Here is a 21609-nt window from a genome sequence, read left to right as displayed (position 1 = left end):
GTCATCGGGTTGACTCGGCGAGTAGAGTCAGTCAGGGGTTGAATTTGACCTTGTCCAAGGGTTGAACAGTTGTCTTCTAGGGGTATTTTGGTAATTAAGGATATTTATTGAGTTGAGTGTTTTGGTGTTCAGTGGAGGAGTTCGTGTTGGAATTTGGAGCAGCGGTATCTTATCCTTTCAGCCGGCAGTTCCGAGGTGAGTTATCCTCACTATATCAACAGGGTCTAAGGCACCAAGGCCGGCCCTTTATCGGATTGAGATCCGGGTATATGTTGTTATGTTATTGCGTTGATATGCTTGCATCCTGGTAGTTAGGATGGTATTTGCTAGAGACCGGTTAGGTCGGTATCCTGTTAGAGTATGTTGTGTTATGTGACCTGCTAGATCGGTTTGCCTGGATATGAATTGTTATGTGATTGTATGTTTATGTGCACATGGTTGTTTGGACGGGAGTTGGGTTGAGGCGGGTCCTGCTACGTGCTGTAGGCCAAGATACCCAGGGCGGACCGGTTGTTCCGAAGGCCCGACAAGCGGTCCGGATAGGCTGTAGGCCCCACGAGGGCGGACCAGACGTGCCGAGGCTCGGAGAGTGGACCAGGCCGACTGAAGGCCCGGGCGCAGGCGGAATAGTCATACTATAGACTCAGAGAGTGGACCAGGTGGGTTGAAGGCCTGGTGCGGGCGGACCAACCACACTGCAGACTCGAAGGACATTATTGGACTCAGAGAGTGGACCAGGTGAGTTGAAGGCCCAGTGCGGGCGGACCAACCACACCGTAGACTCGAGGGACATGATTGGACTTGGAGGGTGGACCCGGTGGATTGAAGGCCCGACAAGGCGGACCAGTCCCACAGTAGACCCGGTATGCATGGTTGTTCTGTGATTCGTTATGAGATAGCATGATATGTGTATGGTATATGTGGTTGGTATTTTGGGGGTATCTCACTAAGCTTTCGGGCTTACAGTTGTGGTTTAATGTTTTTCAGGTTCTTCAGGAGACCGTGGCAAGTCAAAGGCGTGATCATACCGCTCCTCATGATTTTGTAGTAATGTGATTCTGGGAGTACTCAATGATTTGTATTGAAAACCTTTTTGTAATAATTTAATGGAATCGGGTTGTTTTTGAAAAATTTAAATTGGTTGGGTTTTTCGGTCGTTACAAGTTGGTATCAGAGCCTTGGTTTGAGTGAATTGGAGGAACACTCGTGTGACTCCAGTCTCAAATCGAGGAGGGTTTTTGAAAGAGAATTTAAAATGGTTTTCAAAAAAATAAGTAAAGAAGGATGCGGAACGATCAGCCGGAGCTAGTAAGTAACCCCAAAATACCATACATGATATTTGTTTTATTGAGCTTTGATAGAACAGCATGCTAGAGTTAGGCTAGGGATCTTCAGGATTTTATGATGTGTTGCCTGATTTATGATGCCTGCTAGCCTAGGGTTTCCTTGTGAGAGATTTCTAGTGTTCCTCTAGTAGTGAGGATAGAGCGTTGTTATGTGTGTTTTCTCTAGGGTGTTGTGGTAGTACTTCATACAAATATGGGTAGGTGTGGAAGGTAGTATGGGCCCGTACTACTGAAAGCACAGGATCCATACGCATATCAGGGAAACCATGACCTCTGGGGTTGGGTTGAGAGTTGGTTCCCGGGATGGTGGGAAGTGTCTGAGATTTTGGTGGTTTATTTTCAGTATGGAGATTTCAGGGCATGCTGGGAGTGGATCCGGGTCAGGATCAGGAGCAGGAGAGGGAGTTCCGGGCGGGTCCGTACCGCCCGAGGTTCTCGGTCAGATGAGTACGCGCGATTTGGATGCGAGGATTCGTGAGATCCTGCATGATGAGGTTGCTGCTTTGTTTCGGGCCGAGCTGTCGGAACTGTTTGGGTCGATCAAGACCGCCATGGTGGAGTATTTTGATGAGCGTTATCCGGCTCTCACGGAGACGGCGGCCGCGGCAGCTACAACGGCTGTAGCAGCAATAGGGGGAGGAACGAGTAGAGGTTTTCATTATCAGGACTTCGATAATATGAAGCCCTCTCACCTTTGATGGAGTTCAGGATCCGATCGTTGCTATGAGATGGTTATCAGACATGGAGGGGTGTTTCTTCATGTGTTCATGCCCTGCTGATCAGAGGGTGAGGTGCGCTCTAAGCCTGTTAAGGCTCGGGGCAAAGGATTGGTGGAGATTGACCACGGGGTCATACTCGGATGCGCAGAGGGCTGCGATTTCATGGGATCCGTTCAGAGAGATGTTCATCACTCGTTATGTTCCGCAGGTTGAGAGGGAGAGGTTGGCTCAGGAGTTCCTTGAGCTGAAGCAGGATTCGGAATCGGTGACGGAAATCACCAGGATGTTTACTGAGAGGGCGATGTTTTGCCCTGAGTTTGCTTCGGAGCAGGCTCAGATGTCCCAATATCTGAGTATGCTAAAGAGAGACATCAGACAGTTTGTGTCCGTGTAGAGGTGCAAGGCCTTGTTGGAGTTGCAGGAGGCCGCCAGGCGGCGTGAGTTAGAGATTGAGTTACAGTTGCGTGAGCTGAGGCAAGCTCCGGTTCAGTCGCAGCCGGCGACGAAACGGTCTAAGACCATTGATTCCAGGATGGGAGATCAGGGCAGCCACATTTGTGGAAAGTGTGGGAGGGGTCACGCCGGAGTTTGTCGGTCCGGTGGTACATGCCGCAAGTGCGGAAAGGAAGGACACTATGCGAGGGATTGTCGGCAGTCAGTGCCGGTTCGGGATTTGAGGATATGTTATCATTATCATCAGGTTAGAAACTTGAGGGTCAACTGTCCACAGCTTGCTGCAGGACCGGTGCAGGCTCCAGCACCGGCCACATTGAGGATCGCAGGTGAAGATCAGAATGGAGCGGGGCCCCCAAGGGCTTAGGTTCGTGCTTTTCAGCTTGCAGCGGAGGAGGTTAGAGCAGTGCCGGATGCAGCTGCGGGTATGTTTCTTTCTTGTTGTCTTGATTATTTATGATTTGTGGAGTATCGTTTATCTGCTAGTCTCGTTGGGAGGTTTTCGTTTTGATATCCGTTGTTCCTTGAGGGTTTGGCATGGGTATGGGTTAGTATTTTGGGTTTTCGCTAGTTATCTTTTGTGAGGATTATTAGTGGATGCGGCATTGGTTTGAATGTCGGGTAGCATCTGCAGTCTGAGGAATGGATATTTGAAGATTTGGTTCCTTTCGAGCGGGATGATCGGTGTGGACATGTGTTTTTGCGAAGGTTGCTAGTGCTGTGGGAATCAGTATGAGTGTAAGTGTTGGGTTTTGTGCAAGGTTATCTTGGGAGGTCGGTGATAGCGACCTGTGGTTGGTAGTTAGTGCCCTAAGTGGGGGAGAATTGGAGGATTCTCCGGAAGATCGACGAGTAAGAAAGGTTGTTCACCTACATGGGATTCAGTAGTGTCTCGGTCAGCCAAGGGCATTGGTTGGTATGAGTAAATGGCAGGCGTGCGGGGCGGGATACAGACCAAGAGATTGATTGTGTAGGGCCTGGGAGCAAGCCAGGATCGAGTATGTATGATGGAGATAGAGTTCGGAACCCCCTGGGGGGGGGGGGGGCTAGAACAGTACGCATGGGAGGATTTCCCGGAGAGGTAACTCAGAATGTTGATTGCTAGTTGAGCGGTCCAGATAGACTGAAGGCCAATAGGCGTACCAGTCAGGCCGAAGGCTCGGTGAACGGTCCAGCTAGACTGAAGGCCTTGGAGGGCGGTCCAGGTCTGCTGAAGGTTATGAGAGTGGTCCAGTTGGCTGAAGGCCTAGTAAGACGGTCCAGTCATGTTGAAGACTCTGTGGGTATCGTTAGATCGGTGCGAGGTAATAAATTGAGTATGTTGCGATGTGTTAGCATCAGAAGGTCTGGCCCCGGGTATTGATCTCGATTAGTGGAGATGGTGCATGGACTCGAGAGTCCTTGCGAGCAGATTCAGGGCATGTGTGTTGCATGGATAGCGGTTATGCTATAAAGGGGTGGTGCAACATTGGGTGAGCATCGTGGCACTTGTCATGGTGACAAGGCAGCCAAGTGGATTTCCTTGGTAAGGAAAGAGGAAGAGAGGAGTGTAGCTCCGAGAGAAAGAGTAAATTCGCGGAAGTGGAAGCGGTAGTGTAGAGTTATGATCGGAGTGGTCCGACGGTGGTCATTGAGCAGCGTGATTGCGGTGGTGGTATGGAATGACATCATGATGGGGTGTCTGCTGAGGATGCGGAAGGGATTCCGGGGTGTAGAGTCAAGAGGCTCGTAAGGGATGCAGGTATGGAGTTTTGGATTCCCAGCTTGTTTTCGGTGAAGGAATTGTGTAGCAGTGGTTCATCCTGAGGGATGTTTTGAAGGTCGCCAGTGTGATTGGTTTTCCTAACCCGAGGGTGCTAGAGCTAGTTCAGCATGTGCATGCGATTACAAGAAGGGAACTCATGGGAGTTGCTCTGAAGAGTGTTTCTTTCTGTCAGCATGGAATGGATAGAGTGGGATTCGGATCAGGGATCCGGTGGTTCATAGTTTTATAGCTCTTATGGGTCGAGTAATGGTTGTGATTTGGAGCAGTGTTGCATCATGAGTGGTACTCAGTTGTTGTGTGTGGTTATCAGAGGGTAAAGCCGGTGGTCGGCTTGTGGCGGTGGTCAGGACACCGCGAGCAAAGAGAAAGTGAGTTTGAGTTTCGATGGGTATGCCCTGAGGGACCTGGTCCGGTTAAGGCCAGGTGGCGTGTCGTGGGAGTATTTTTGGAGTTGAGTTGTTGTAGGCTTCGAGGACGAAGCATAATTTAAGTGGGGGAGAATTGTAGCATCCCGGAATATCAAGAGTAGAGTTGAAGGACTAAAAGTGTAAATTTTGAAGGGCAACTCGGCGAGTCCATGGATGGACTCGGCGAGTAGGGTCGCGACTTTGGTCGCGTGTCAAGTGGCCTACTCGGCGAGTCCAAATATGGACTCGGCGAGTAGGTGCTGAGTTGAGAAAACCCTAAATCCGGGGAATGAGCCCTATTTAAAGAACATTATACCCTCTCCCCAGCCTCTTTGATTCCCCTTGAAGTCTAGAAACCCTAGAAAGCGTGATTGTGGAAGATTGGAGTGCATTTGGAGCTTGGGGAGGTGTTTATTAAAGAAATATTGAAGGAGAAGAGGCTTGGATCAAAGGGCTTTGTTTAGATTCGGATCTCTTGCTGTTGGAGGCTTCATTTTTGAGGTAATATCTCGTTCTTAGGCTGTGTTCTTCTAGATTCTTCATTTTGGGGTTGTGCGGGAAGCTTGGATTTGTGGCATCTTGAGTGTGAAGGATAGATCTGAGGTTGCTACCTCAGATCTGGAGTGGAGAAGGTCTTAAGAGCATTAAAGTCCCTTTTCTTGTGTTGTTGATGGAGCTATCGTGTCCCAAACCCTAAACCCTAGAGTAAAAAGGCCTAGATCTCTTTGGATTCAGGTAAATTTTGCCGCTTTATGTGATGGATGGGTTGTAGGAGGCTAGATCTATGTTTTGGATCAATTGCATGGCCTGGAATGCTTCTGTATGGATTCAGACTGGTGGTACTCGGCGAGTCACAAGGGTGGACTCGACAAGTTGCTTAAAGATGAGCTGGAACTCGACGAGTTGGATGAACAACTCGGCGAGTAGGTTGAAGATAGCTTTAGACTCGGCGAGTCTGTTCTTGGACTCGACGAGTCTTGTCAAAGAGTCCCAATATTTTCTAGTTGAGTCGAGAATCGGTGAGTAAAGGGATGACTCGGTGAGTTGGGTGCGAGTGGACTCAGAGTTGTTGGACTCGGTGAGTCTCGGGGTGACTCAGTGAGTTAGGTCGCGGATTGAGGGAAGTTCTGAGCTTGGGGACTCGGCGAGTAGAGTCAGTCAGGGGTTGAATTTGACCTTGTCCAAGGGTTGACCAGTTGTCTTCCAGGGGTATTTTGGTAATTAAGGGTATTTATTGAGTTGAGTGTTTTGGTGTTCAGTGGAGGAGTTCGTGTCAGAATTTGGAGCAGTGGGATCTTATCCTTTCAGCCGGCAGTTTCGAGGTGAGTTATCCTCACTATATCAATAGGGTCTAAGGCACCAAGGCTGGCCCTTTATCGGATTGAGATCCGGGTATCTGTTGTTATGTTATTGCTTTGATATGGTTGCATCCTGGTAGTTAGGATGGTATTTGCTACAGACCGGTTAGGTCGGTATCCTGTTAGAGTATGTTGTGTTATGTGATCTGCTAGATCGGTTTGCCTGGATATGAATTGTTATGTGATTGTATGTTTATGTGCGTATGGTTGTTCGGACAGGAGTTGGGTTGAGGCGGGTCCTGCTTCGTGCTGTAGGCCAAGATACCAGGGTGGACCGGTTGTTCCGAAGTCCCAGCGAGCTGTCCGGATAGGCTATAGGCCCCACGAGGGCAGACCAGACGTGCCGAGGGTCGGAGAGTGAACCAGGCCGACTGAAGGCCCGGGCACGGGCGGACCAGTCATACTGTAGACTCAGAGAGTGGACTAGGTGGGCTGAAGGCCCGATGCGGGCGGACCAACCACACTATAGACTCGAGGGACATCATTATACTTGGAGGGTGGACTCGGTGGACTGAAAGCCCGACAAGGCGGACCAGTCCCACATTAGACCCGATATGCATGGTTGTTCTGTGATTCGTTATGAGATAGCATGATATGTGTATGGTATATGTGGTTGGTATTTTGGGGGTATCTCACTAAGCTTTCGGGCTTACAGTTGTGGTTTAATGTTTTTCAGGTTCTTCAGGAGACCGTGGCAAGGCAAAGGCATGATCGTACCGCTCCTCATGATTGTGTAGTAATGTGATTCTGGGAATACTCTAAATTATTTGTATTGAAAACCTTTTTGTAATAATTTAATGGAATCGGGTTGTTTTTGAAAAATTTAAATTGGTTGGATTTTTCGGTCGTTACACTCCAAAGCTTAATAACCTGTCCTTTTAAGTGTATCTAGTGATGAAGAACCATAAAAAGGAGATCTTGATCGTATAAATCTGCCCATGCATGAGTTATGAGCATTTTGGGTTAAGAAAGTACGAGTTTTTATGTGTTGTGACCTCATCATCCATGTAAAGGCTTAAAGTCGATAACTTTATGGAGTAAGAGATGTTAGGAAGTCCATATCCAAGAGATAAGTCAAGGTCTTAACGGGTTAAGACCCATAAATTTATTGAAGTAAAACTGAGAGTACGCCCAGTGTAATCCTAGTACGCCCCGCGTACTGGGCTGAGGTCCCCGATCAGATTTGTGCTGCTTGAGTACGTTGAGCGTACCAAGAGAGGTACGCCCCGCGTAACCCCTCTGTGGGCTTTTGGACTAGGTGATCTTTTGGGCTTTAAGTGTTGGGCTAGAATCCTTGGGCCTGCTTAGTGGAGCCTGTGATCAGAGAATTAAATGGATGTCTTGGGCCTCATGTTGGGCTTGTCTTGTAGGATGAGGTTGGGCTTTGGGGAAAACTCAATTATTATTGGGCCTTGGTAGGCCCAATCGGTTAGGACCGTAATGGACTGGTAGATGGTCTATATTTAGACCTGGTAATTGAGAAATTGGACTTAGTTGCTGATTGGGTTAATTGTGGGATTTGACACTGAGTTAGAGGTTGGTGTTTGGCAAGCAGCATGATTGGAGGTTGATTCTTAGTGTCAGGTGAGTTTTCTCACTATACTGTACCCGGAAAGGTTTTTATTGTGTGACCGGAAGGTCGGATATGTTATGAGTTGTATGCATCGCATATGATAAGTTAATCGTTTGTATGTGCTGTGTATGCTATGCTTGATATGGGCTGGAAGGCATTATGTTATGGGCCGGAAGGCATATATGTTATGGGTCGGAAGGCGTTGTGATGTTGACCGTAAGGTTGATGCAGGTAGGACCGGAAGGTTTACCGAGTCGAGACGGAAGTCCCCTGAGACACATGGACCGGAATGTCAGGGCATGGAAAGGCGTATGTGCGTAAGTAGTATCTTGGGGAACTCACTAAGCTTCGTGCTTACAGTGTTTTGTGTTATGTGTTTCAGGTACCAGTGATGAACGCGGGAAGGCGCCGGCTTGATCAGTACACACACGAGATTTTTATGCTATAACAATGATGTTTTTATGAATAATAAATGAATTATGTTCTTTATAAAATGTGAAAAATTATTTTGAAAATTTACAGTGTTACACCTCCAGTTGTGCTCTTTCTATCTAGACCACAACCACCTAGATCAGCATCAGAAAAGGCTTGAACAAAGAATCCGAATTTAGCTGGATACCAGAGACCGAGTGACGAGGTTCGCTTCAAATATCGAAAAATATTCTTTACTGCCACCATATGAGGTTCTCTAGGATTAGCTTGAAACCTGGCTCAATAACAGACAGAAAACATAATGTTCGGTATACTTGCAGTTAGATACATGAGAGAGCCTATCATTTGACGATAGAGAGTCATATCTACAACAGGATTTTCTAGAGATGGTGTTAACTTGGTGCCCAACGCCATAGGAACCTTCACCTTCGAGTCTCCCATCATCCCAAATTTAGCCAATAAATTCTTCGTGTAAGCCTCCTGGTTAATAAAAATACCTTCTGGCCCCTGTCTTATATTCAACCCAAGAAGAAAGTTAATTGGACCCATTGCGCTCATTTCAAATTTAATGTCCATGAGCTTCCTGAATTCAGCTGTTAAGCTCGGATTTGTGGAGCCGAAGATGATATCATTGACATAAATTTGAACTATCATTAGATGTTCGCCTTCTTTCTTGAAGGTTGGGTCAACCCCGAAAGAAGGTTGGGATTGTAGTACTCACTACCACTCCGGAATGAAATGGTAGCAAAGAATTCCCAACACAATTCCGCGTAAACCGGTTCTTGGATTTTGAACAATTGTAGCCATCCATCACAAATGATGGTGAAATCTCCCACATCACAAGCCTTTATCAAGTATGGCGTTAGTTCCTCCTCCAATCCGACTTTTCCCAACCAGTCCCAGTTTATAGCATTAGGGAGGTGGATCTCCTTCTGCTTCAATGCTTCCAACCTATTTTTAGCGCGTGCTTGTGAAGATTTAGAGGTTATTTGGCGAAAAGAAAGCCACAATATGTCTCCTTGGCTTACCCCACGTGAAGTTTGGCCTCTCCTGGACATGGTTCATGCAAAATAACATTAAGAAAGCACAAACAAACAACACCATACAATTAAATTTCAATAATACAAATCTGTCAAAACACCTACTCACCGAGTTCAAGAACTACTCGGCGAGTAGGTAGAACTTCGGGAACAGATTATCATCGAACCATTTTAAGTCAGTTAAACATCTAATTCTTCATTGGGGTTTTTGTATTAAGTCTATAAAACACAATTCCAAAAGAAATTTTGCCTAAAACCTCCTAATTCATACTAAATTCAAAACCCTAAAAATTGAGGAAACCCCAAATCCGAGTTTTGGGTGAAATAAGGGATAAGAATTGATAAAGCTTTAACATTTAACAAGTATTGGGAGTAAAAATCATACCTTTTTGCTTCAAAGATGGAGATTCAACAAAAAAGGGAAGAAGTGGCGTGAGAGTAGATATGCACGGCGAGTATGAGGGTAATGTTTAAAATGAGTGAAAACCCTTATTTACAGATTATAAACTACTTGTGTAAATTTTCTACTCGCCGAGTAGAAAAGTCCTACTCACCGACTAGGTCCACGTATTCGCGAGTTTCTGGGTTTTTTAAGATGTACTCACCGAGTATGCATATAAACTCGGCGAGTAAGTCTTGCAGATTGAGAAAAACTTAATTTTTTTTTTATTTTTAACACACCACCCCATACTCTAGGCATTGCTTGCCCTCAACCAATCATTTAAAACATATTTTCAGAGGAAGAATGAAAATAAAACAACACCTAAGAAATTAAAAAGAAAATAAAGGGAAAAGAAATGCAAACTCTAAACGCGGGTTGCCTCTCGGAAGCGCTTCTTTTGAAAGAGTCATTAGTTGGACTCCTCCTATGCTAAGTTTCTGCCATTCCCTCCAGCAGCAGCCCTTCTTCTATGTCTTCATTCATTGGGGCTCCTTCATCATATCTTTTCACTCTATGTCCATTTAGCTTGAAAGGGGTACCATCTTTTGATATCAACTCTATAGCACCATGTGGAAACACCTTCTTTACTAGAAAAGGACCATCCCATCTTGACTTGAGTTTGCCCGGAAAAAGTTTTAGTCTTGAATTAAAAAGCAACATCTTTTGCCCTTCATGAAACTCTTTATTACTCTTGATCCTCTTGTCATGCCAACTTTTGGTTTTCTCCTTATAGATTAAAGAACTAGTATAAGCATCATGTCTAAGTTCCTCAAGAGCATTCATTTGCATCAACCGGGTTGTTCTTGAGCTCCGCGATGTTGAAGTTACACATTTTTAAAGCCCAAAAAGCTTTATGCTCGATCTCCACCGGTAAATGACATTGCTTTCCATAAACTAGCCTATATGGTGTAGTGCCAATAGGTGTTTTGAAAGCTATTCGGAATGCCCAAAGTGCATCATCTAGCTTGTCCGACCACTCTTTCCGGTTGCTCCCCACCGATCTTTCCAAGATTCTCTTCAAGGCTCTATTGGTCACTTCGGTTTGCCCACTCGTTTGTGGATGGTAAGATGTAGAGAATTTATGAGTTACCCCATATTTCCTTAACACCTTCTCTAGTTGATCATTGGCAAAATGAGTGCCTCGGTCACTTATAACGGATTTTGGGACTCCAAATCTTGAAAATAGCTTCTTCAAAAATCGCACTACCACTCGGGCATCATTAGTTGGTAATGCTTGTACCTCCGCCCATTTGGATACATAATCCACCGTTACTAATATGTATTTGTTGTCTTTTGACATGGGAAATGGTCCCATGAAATCAATCCCCCAAACATCAAACACCTCGCACACTTGAATACTTTGTTGTGGCATTTCATTTCGGGATGAAATGCTTCCCGCTCTTTGACATGCATCACATTCTTTGACAAATTGAGCTGCATCTTTAAAAATTGTGAGCCAACAAAACCCAATATCAAAGATCTTCTTAGCAGTGTAGTGTGCTCCATGATGTCCACCGATGAGCCCGCTATGACAATGCTCCAAGATTTGTCGGCTTTCATCCCCGAACACACATCTTCGTATGATTCTGTCCGCGCAACATCGGAAAAAGATAAGGCTCATCCTAAAAGTAATATTTTATTTCTGAAAAGATTTTTTTCTTTTGTTGGCAGGTAAGATCTTTTGGGATGTACTTGCTAGCTAAGTAATTAGCTATGTCTGCGAACCATGGCTCTTCTCCTGTGGTTACCATAATGTATTCGTCTAGGAAGTCATCTCCAAGTCTATCTTCTTGCAATTGCAGGTTTTCAAGCCTCGATAAGTGGTCGGCTGCTACGTTCTCCATTCCTTTCTTTTCGCGTATCTCAATGTCAAACTCTTGAAGAAGTAGAACCCATCATATCAATCTTGGCTTGACATCCTGCTTTGCAAACAAATACTTGATAACAGAGTGGTCAGTAAAAACAGTTGTTTTAGATAAAACTAAATAAGGGCGGAATTTATCAAAGGCATACACCACAGCAAATAATTCTTTTTCAATGGTGGTGTAACTCTCTTGGGCCGGATTTAGAGTTTTGCTTGCATAATAAATGGGTTGAAAGTGCTTATCAACCCTTTGACCAAGGACAACTCCTAAAGCAAAATCACTAGCATCACACATATTTCAAATGGTAACTCCCAATTCGGGGCAATAATGATCGGGGCATTAGTCGATTTATCTTTCAGGAGTTCAAACGCCTCTAAACATTCTTTAGTAAAATTGAATGGTGCATCTTTTAAAAGCAATTGTGTTAGAGGTCTAGTTATTTTAGAAAAATCTTTTATGAAATACCGGTAAAAACCCGTGTGTCCAAGAAAACTTCTAATGCCCTTTACATTAGTTGGTGGAGGTAATTTGGCAATGGTGTCAATCTTTGCCCGATCCACTTCTATTCCCGATTTGGAAATCTTGTGGCCTAGAACTATACCCTCCTTGACCATAAAGTGACATTTCTCCCAATTAAGAACTAAGTTGGTCTTTTCACACTTAGCAAGCATCAAATCAAGGTTAGTGAGACAATCATGGAAGGAAGATCCAAAAACAGAAAAATCATCCATAAAGACTTCGATGAATTTTTCCACCATGTCATGGAATATGGCTGTCATGCACTGTTGAAATGTCGTGGGTGCATTGCATAACCCAAAGGGCATGCGTCGGTAAGCGAAAGTCCCACTTGGGCAAGTGAAAGTGGTATTTTCTTGGTCCATGGGGTCTATGGGTATTTGGAAATAACCCAAAAAGCCATCCAAGAAACAATAGAAACTATGGTCGGATAATCGTTTTAGCATTTGATCAATAAAAGGTAAGGGAAAATGGTCTTTACGAGTGGCATCGTTTAGCTTTCGATAATCGATGCACACTCTCCAACCGGTTACCGTTCGTGTCGGAATAAGCTCATTCTTCTCGTTGGTTATGACCGTCATTCCTCCTTTCTTGGGCACCACTTGGACCGGACTAACCCATGGATTGTCAGAAATAGAGTAAATGATCCCCGTATCTAAAAGCTTGACTATTTCCTTCTTGACCACTTATTGCATGTTTGGGTTTAATCTTCTTTGGTGTGGTACAACCGACTTGACTCCTTCTTCCAGGTTAATCTTATGTGAACAATAGGAGGGACTTATTCCCTTGATGTCGGTAATGCTCCATGCTATGGCCCGTTTTCGCTTCTTCAATACTTGAACTAGTTCTTCTTTTTCAGATTCGGAGAGGTCAGAGGCCATTATAACTGGCTTTTGATGGCCATCTTCAAGGAAAACATACTCCAAGTGATCTGGTAACGTTTTTAGCTCGGTCTTTGGGTTCTACATGTTGGAATCGCCGAGTACAGGGAAGGAATTCGGCGAGTGAGAGGCTAAATTGACGACTTTCACCTTTTCTGCACATGAACTCGGCGAGTAAATCGGCCCTACTCGCCGAGTAGCTTTATCAGATTGCCTTATTAATTCTTCATATTCCGCTTCTTCCGGCAGCCTCTCGATCTCCATTAGGTCTTTTTCAGCATCGAATTCTTCATCATAGGCAGTGGACTTGTTGGAATCTTCATGATCACACTCTTCCATCAACTCATCAAACATATCTATTGAGAATGCCATGTCGTCACTATTCCTCGGATGCTTCATAGCTTGATCAACCCCGAAGGTGACTGAATCTTCTCCTACCCGTAAAATGAGCTTCGAGTCTCTCATGTCCAATATAGCACTTGTCGTGTTGAGGAAGGGTCTTCCAAGAATGATCGGGACTTGAGAATCCGCCTCCATGTCTAGGATTATAAAATCTACAGGAAATACAAACTTGTCCACTTTAACTAATAAGTCTTCACATATTCCTCTTGGAAATGTGACTGTCTTGTTTGCCAAGTGGATTGCCATGCAAATTGGCCTTGGTTCCGGGAGATCTAATTTCTTACAGAATGAGTAGGACATGAAGTTTACACTTGCTCCCGAATCAGCCAATGCATGGATGGTGGCGAAGTTGCCAAATTGTCAAGGCAAAGTCATGCTTCCCGTGTCACCTTTCTTCTTTGGTAATTTGTTTAACATGGCAGCTGAGCAGTTTTCATTAAGAATCACTTCTTTCACCTCTTCCATCTTCCTTCTATTTGTTAGAAGCTCTTTGAGGAACTTTGCATATTTTGGCATTTGAGCGACGGCTTCAATGAAGGGTATGTTGATTTGCAGAGCTTTGATGTGATTCAGAAACTTCTGGTACTCCTCTTCTTGCTTTTCCCTCTAAACTCAGGCTGGGTATGGCATTGGAGGCTGAAAGGGCTTTTCAGAAACGTGTTCTTTCGAATTTTGCAATGGACTCATCGAGTCCATATTCTGGACTTGACGAGTAGTGTCTGTATCATGCTAAATTTTATTTTGCACCCTTTTTTTGCGTCCTCCTGGTGCAAATCTTTGGGTGATTCATTCTGAATGGGTGCTAGAGGAGTAATTATCTTCCCACTCCTTTTTGTGACTATGTTTATGTGCGCGCCTCGTGGGTTCTTTTCAGTTTTACTAGGAAGTTCGCCGGGTGATCTTTGGTTGATTTGTTGAGCAAGTTGCCCAAGCTGCGTTTCAATGTTGTGGATAGATGCTTGCTGATTTCTAAGTATGGTTTTTGTTTCTTGAATTGCAACATCATGATCATTATGTCTCTTTTCTGAAGCAGCTACAAATTTGGTGAGCATCTCTTCCAAACTTGGTTTCTTTCTTGTGCCGGCTCCTCCTTTTGGTAAAAACCCCTTCCCTTTTGCTTGTACTTCTCCTCCTTAGCCTTCTTGTACTCATCATAAGGGAGCCACTCCTTCTTTGGTTTGCGCTAATCTTCATCATATCGGTCCCCACTTAAGTAACAAACTTGCACCTTTTTGTTGCCATTTTCATCCAAGTCGCAGTCTCTAGTAAGATGAGGCCCATTGCAATTCTCACAACCCACTCGAATAGCATGGATCGTTTGATCCATTTTATCCATCCTCCTATCCATGGTTTTTAGCATAGCCATGACCGCTGATAAGTCTTTAGTAGTTGCATAGGCGGCTCCCCTAGTAACATCATTTCTTCGATTATAGTATTCTCTAGAATGCTTAGAGAATTCTTCAATCAATTCCTTGATCACCGGTGTGGCTTCTTTGTGAGTGGGCCTTGCAAGTCAAGTAACTGCCTGGTTGTGACATTGACTCCATCATAGAAGATGGAGACTTCTTGTTGGATATTAAGGTCATGGTGTGGGCAATTCCTTAACAGGCTCTTGTACCTCTCCCAAGCTTCATATAGGGACTCTCCAGCTTGTTGTTCAAAGTTTGCAATGGCCTTTTTCAACTTGGCTATTTTGGAAGGTGGGCAAAAGTGATCAATAAATTCTTCTTTCATCTTGGCCCATGTGGTGACTGACCCGGGAGGGAGTGACTTGAGCCAATCTTTTGTAGCACCTTTGAAAGTAACTGGGAGCAGGCGAAGTAGCTTGGTCTCACGACGCACATTTGGAACATTAAAGTAATAAGCTACATCATTAACTTCATCCAAGTGCTTGTAAGCATCTTCGTGGTGTTTTCCATATAAAGGAATCTCCTTTAGCTGAGCGAGTATGTGGCCCTTTAGTTCGAAAGTAGCAGTAACGGGAATTGCGGGTTGCACAAGTCCCGGGTCGGTATCATTGCGGATCCTCTTTTTCCACTCTCCCAGGGGAATTTCATCAATGTTAGCCATGGTAAGATCTAACTCGTCGCCGGAATCGGATTCTTGCCCATATGTAGGTTCTTCTTCCTCCTCGATGTCGTACTCGGTGTCTTCCTTGATCGGGTCTTCGCTTGCTAAAGATGCGATGGATGCTCCTGAGTTGCTGCTCTTTTTCTTTCCAAAAACAATCTTCAAGATAGACAAAGGTGACTTCTTAGGTGTATTTGAGCTCTCCACGTCCTTGCCTCCGTTCTTTCTCAATGCCGATTCCGGGTCTTCAAACAAGGGTACCAGCAGAGTGTTTGATCCTCTGGTCATGAATGTCCTGAAATAAAACAAGATAAACACATAAAAAGAACAAAAAAAAATGCAACTTAACTAAACAGAAAAATAAATGTCAAACAGCAGGCTACTCGCCGAGTAGGTGCGAATGCACTCGGCGAGTAGCTTGTTATTAAAAAAAAAACAAAGCTAAAGAAAGAAATTCTAACAAATTCTAAAACCTAAACTACTAACTATTTGGTTGAAATAAATTAACTTTGTGTCAGAAAACTCACACAAAGGATCGATAAAATTAGGAATTAAATTAATTTTGGAACCGTTCCCCGGCAACGACGCCAAAAACTTGAGGTGTGTAAAATGCACTGGTTTTAATCCTACTTTTATGTTATAAATTTAGCACACAAAAGCAGTGAACCTGTCTTTTAGTGGTATAGATGGATAAGTAGAGTGTCGAACTCAGGGAACGGAAATTAAACTAATAACTAATTTTAACTAAGCAAGTAACAAAAGTAAAGGTTTTTCTCTACTTTTACAATACTAGAAACTTAAACAAAACACCTAACACAGGATTTAACTAAAAGCTAACAAGTAAAAATTCACCAAATTTTGATAAAGAGTTCCTGTTTAGGTCCAACCAATTCACTCCTATGGTTATTTTTATAGTAATGTGATATATTAATTGTAATTGGTTACCAACTATAGTGGTTAGGTTCATATTCACTAATACTAACCCTTAGATAATTAATTAATTCAAGCAGTGGCCAATTGTTTAAACTAATTAATTCTCTAGTTCAATTATTTGGATTAAATAAGATTTGTAATTGGTTAATCAAGTGGGTGATTCAATTAACCTCTTGTATTTTGGTTTCTCAAACAAGCTCACACATTAATTTACCCATTCTCTTATTAATTCTAGTTTGATGTTCATTATTCTTAGTCATATGATAAAGTAGTCACATAAACATATGAGGTTAACAACTAAGAGATGTTCATGCAGCTTAATTGTCTTCCAATTAACAGAAAATAGTTGTAATCAATGCATAAGGTTCTTTAACAAACTTAATTTAATGAAATCACCAATAAACAATCAACAAAAGTATTAATTTAACCATAGGAGTAATTTGGTTCTTCCTAAACAGAAACCATCCGAGTTTTAGCTCATGATTACAATAAAAGCAGGATCAAAAACGAATATGATTAAACTAAACATAATGCAATCCTAAGATTAAGTGGAAAATATAACCTAATTTGCTTCCAAACTTTAAAAGATCAAAGGTTAGGGTTCTTCAGGTCTTCAAGGGTTTCTCCAATCGTAGCTCTATCTCCAAGGAAGCCAGAAAAGTCTTTAATTCGGATTAAGACTCCATATTTATAGTTATCACAAAACAGGGGCTACCCGGCGAGTAGGTCGTGGACTCATCAAGTAGGTGCATGGAATCCGTGTACGGCAAGGATTTTTGAGTTTTTTTCGGGAACATTCTTACGAACTTGCCGAGTTGGTGCGTGGACTCGCCAAGTAGATGTGTAATTCTTCCTTTTTCTTCATTCTTTGGTCTCTAATTGCTCTTCCTCACTCCTTTTTGCTCCAAAGTTGTCTCTTGGACTGAAAAGACAATTTAAGCATCTTTAAGTACCTTTTGTCCATATGATGCATATAATTAGCTAAAAATGAATAAAAATATATGCTAAACATATGGCTAACTATGCAAATATCAGGTGCTCACGACGTAAGAATGGTATGCTAACCAAAACCCTAATATTCAGGTATTAAATGGAATGAGAGGGCTAGGCTTTCCCATCCTTAGCCTCCCTCACTCTCTTGCCTCCTAAAAACCCTAATCTCAACCTAATTGAAATCCTTAGCCATTTTTGTGACATTGAAGCACTCTTTAGTGGTTTTGATTCATTGAGGTGGATGAAGACCTTGGTGGAGCAACCTCTTGGCAATCCAACTTCTACATCACCTTTTTGCATAGCTTTTGGACCATTTTAAGTCATAAAGCTTTGTCCTTTTTACCTCTTGCATGCTAGATCTATGTTTTAAGCTTTTTTTGCATGGTTGTGAAGGATTACATGCATGGGATCCTTAAAGTTGGCAACTTTATGGACCATTAAGACATTCTCTGCAATATAATCTTTGGATATGAGTTTTAGAGTAGTTTTAGACTCCAAGCATGAGTCTTGATCTCAAATTTCCCTCTTTTGACCTAGTGAGTGTTTGTATCATGCATTGGACATGGATTATCAAAAAGCTGTAATTTTTTTATCATCCTTTGGGTGAGGGAAGACCCTCTGGAAAGTCCCAAGTAATGATTGAAAGGAATAAGAGTTGAATGCTCAAAGCTAGCCAGTGTAGTGCTCATGACATGAGGAATAAGTCGGTCATGTCGTGAGAATGCTTGCCATCCCGACTGTTTTTCCCAGATTAGGTCACAACGTGATGATGACTGGAATCGAGACTAGGCGAGTTGATTGGCTAGTTGACTAACTGAGTTGGGCCTGGGTCAAGTTAATGCTCACGACGTACCCACGAGTTGGTCATGATGTGAGGGTTAGGTGTTGGAGTTTGGACGGTTGACTTGACGCCATTATGGAACGTTTAGGCCCTAGGGTTCTATGGATGGGTTGGGCCATCAGTGGGTCTAGTTTGGATTGGGCTATTATTGGGCCTCATGATTATGGGCTTAACCTTAGAAATTAAATAAGGTTGGTATATACTGTGTTCAGTGTGAGGATCCGTTTTGTAGCAGACTTGATTAAGAGATTTGCTATCTCTTGATCGAGGTGTGTTTTCCTTACTGTACTTGTGGGTCGAAGGCACCAATACCGACCTAGTAGATTATGTGTTCAGGTTAGGATGTTGCTATGCTATAGTGATATGTTAAGATCTGCATGATTATCTCTTTGTTGTTATATGTTATCTTTTATGTATATGTTAACATAGTATGGTAGGGTTGATGTAGTATTGTTTCGTGCGATAGCCAACAAACCCAGGAGCAAGTCAGACATGAGCGTTGGGCCTGAAGGGCAAGCCAAAATTATTATGTAGTCTTGGGAGTAGGCCATATATAAGCTATGGGACTGAAAGGAAAGTCGGACTCATATTGTGGGGTCAGGGTAATCCAGTATGTTAGTTGTGGATCCAATATATGTTGTTATATGTTATGCGTGTTGGAACTTTGGGCGAACTCACTAAGATTTGACTTACAGTTTCAATTTATTGTTTCAGGTACTTTAGATTACCGTGGCAATGCGATGGTGCGATCGTGCACAACCTTCAGTTTTATGTTATTTAGATTTTGGGATACTTTGATTACTGAAATACACCTTTGAAACAATGGTCTTGTAAACATTTATGGTTTTGGGTGACTTTTGAAAAGTTAATTTTTTTTTTTTTTTTTTTTTGTGATTTTTGGGATGTTACAAGTTAGTATCGGTGCCTTGGTTTGAGTGAATTGGAGGATCATTCGTGTGAATCCAGACTCAAACTAAGGAACTTCAAAAGTTTTAAAATAGTTTAAAAAAAATTGTTTTCAAAAGTGACCAAGGAAGGATGTGATGTGTACGATCAGGTGGAGCCAGAAAGTATATCCTAAGTTACCACATAGTTATTTGATATGATGTTTATGATAGAACAACATGTTAGTGATAGACTAGAGATCTTCAGGACCTGCAAAATAGAATTGCCTGATATATGATGCTTGATAGCCTAGGGTTACTTCTTATATGGAATTGGGATCATTACTATAGTTGCTTAGTGTATGCATCACACTTTTATATAACTAAGATTTTATAGCTTGAGAATGTTTGGTTTGGCCTTATTTCCTGTTCCTTGTTTAGTTGTTGGCTTAGGGTAGAATTAAGTACTTGACTGTCTATAGGATCAAGTGTTTTGTATGATTAGCAAATGCGAGTGCTATAGGGTTGGTGGAAGTTTCATGGATGAGTATATGTGTGAGGAATGGTTAGATGAGAAATATTTAGCCACCCTCGTGATGGTGAGGATAGAATGTATTTGCGTTGGAAGGTTGTGATGATCCTTTGGGACAAATATGGGTAGGTGTGGAAGGTAGTATGGGCCCGTACTACTGAAAGTGCAAGACCCGTACGCATCTTAAGGGTTCTTCTGTTTAAGATAGTTGTGATGTTATGAATTGTGAAATTTCTGATTTATTATGCTTCATTTTCAGTATGGTGTTCACGAGAGGATCGTGCTCTAGATTGGGAGTAAGCGGCTAGGATAGGCCAGGGATGACTGATACGTAGATTCTGGAGGTCATTGCCACTGAGGTGGCTGCCGTTACCTGGAGATCTATGCTAGAGATGTTTGGGTCTACCAATACCGCTATGATTGATCTCTTTGATGATCGATACATTGCTCTTTCTAAGGCTGTCGCTACTGCAGCTATAAGGATTGGTAGGAGGAGAGCCTTCCAGTACTGGGACTTCAAAAACACGAAGCCCCCAGAGTTCGATGGAGTTTAGATCCTTATCGTGGCGATGAGTTGGTTTTCTGATGTGGAGGGTTGCATCTTCACATGATCTTTCCCTGCAGACCAGAAGGTCAAGTGTACCCTGAACCTTCTCCGGTCAGGTGCGAAGGATTAGTTGAGATTGGTGATTAATGCCTACACTTCTAAGTAGAGAGCTGTTGTTACCTGGGAGCAGTTCTCGAAGATGTTTCGCTCAAGGTATGTTCCATTGGAGGAGAGGGAGAGGCTGGCTTAGGAGTATCTGGACTAGAGACAGGGGACCGAGACGATAATGGAGATCACCAAGATGTTTACCGAGAGAGCTCTTTTCTGCCCTGGGTTTGCTAATTCTAAGCAAGCACAGATGGCCCGATACTTGAGAATGATCAAGACGAATATCCACCAGTTTGTGTCCACCCATAGTTATGGTACATTCATTGAGTTACAAGAGGTTGTGAGTAGGCGGGAGATTGAGATGGAGCTCCATGCGACGGAGTTGAGGCAGGCTCCTGTGCAGGCTCAGCCTACGGCAAATCGGTTCAAGCACGCTAATTCGAGATCAGTAGAACAGAGGGGTCGTACTTATGGAAAGTGTGGCAAGGTTCATGATGGTGTTTATCGATCTTCATATGGATGACACAAATATGGCAAGGAGGGGCATTATGCCAAGGATTGTCATTAGCAAGCCGTAGTAATGAGTACCTAGATTTGCTATCACTATGAGTAGGTCGTCCATGTGAAGGCCAACTGTCCCTTGCTTGCTACGAGGCCGGCTCAGGCTCCAATACCGATTAATCTAAGGATCACGGATGGATTCTAAGGTAGGGTGGAGATCCCGAGGGCTCGAGCTCGCGCTTTCCAGCTCACTGCAAATGAGGCCAAGGTGGTGCCATATGTCGTTATTGGTATGTTTCTATTTATATTATGTACAATTATTTTATGATATGCTTATGTTTATGATTATGTTAGGTACCTTCTTAGTGAACTCTTTGCATGCTCTTGTGCTTTTTGACTTTGGTGCGAGTTGATCTTTTGTATCTCATACGTTCATTAGCGGATTTGATATGCCTCTTGGATCCGTTACGGGTTTCTATCACCAATGAGCACAACGTTTCTGCATCCAAGGTTTATCAAGGTTGTGTCCTAGAGATTTTTGGGGTGCCTTATCCAATTGATTTGATTCCTATCCCCATAAGGGATGTGTGTGTGTGTTGGGATGGATTAATTCAGCAGGTTGGGTGCTTTGATAGATTGTGAGGGTCAACAGGTGAACCCCTAGTGGGCGAGAACTGGTTATCTATGAAGAGGGTACTAGGATTGGGCCAACTTTTTGTTCTGATTCCAGGGCTCAGATTTCTATTCAGCATGGTTATATGGGTTATCTCGTCTATGTGGTTGATACTCTGGTTGGGAAGCAGGATTCGGTTTTCGATGTGTCGGTTGTTAGAGAGTTTGCTGATGTGTTTCTGGACGAGTTACTCGGTGTGCCTCCTAAGAGGCAGGTTAAGTTTTTGATTGATTTAGTTTCAGGTGCAACTCTAATTTCCAAAGCGTCGTACTGATTGGAACCGCTTGAGATGTAGGAGTTGTCCTCTCATCTTTAGGAGCTGTTGGGC

General features: G+C 43.3%; 1 non-coding gene across 1 annotated transcript; it reads left to right on the top strand.

Moving 5' to 3' along the window:
- The first annotated feature begins 14778 nt into the window (after positions 1-14778).
- Positions 14779-14885, top strand: LOC145007701 (small nucleolar RNA R71). Its single transcript, XR_013663073.1, has one exon. It is a non-coding gene; the product is annotated as a small nucleolar RNA R71 (small nucleolar RNA).
- The last annotated feature ends 6724 nt before the right edge of the window (positions 14886-21609 follow it).

This window comes from Lactuca saligna, chromosome 7, assembly GCF_052625555.1.
Source record: "Lactuca saligna cultivar CGN05327 chromosome 7, ASM5262555v1, whole genome shotgun sequence".
NCBI lineage: Eukaryota > Viridiplantae > Streptophyta > Magnoliopsida > Asterales > Asteraceae > Lactuca > Lactuca saligna.
Note: the sequence above shows the minus strand (reverse complement) of the source record. Positions and strands in the feature narration are given on the sequence as shown.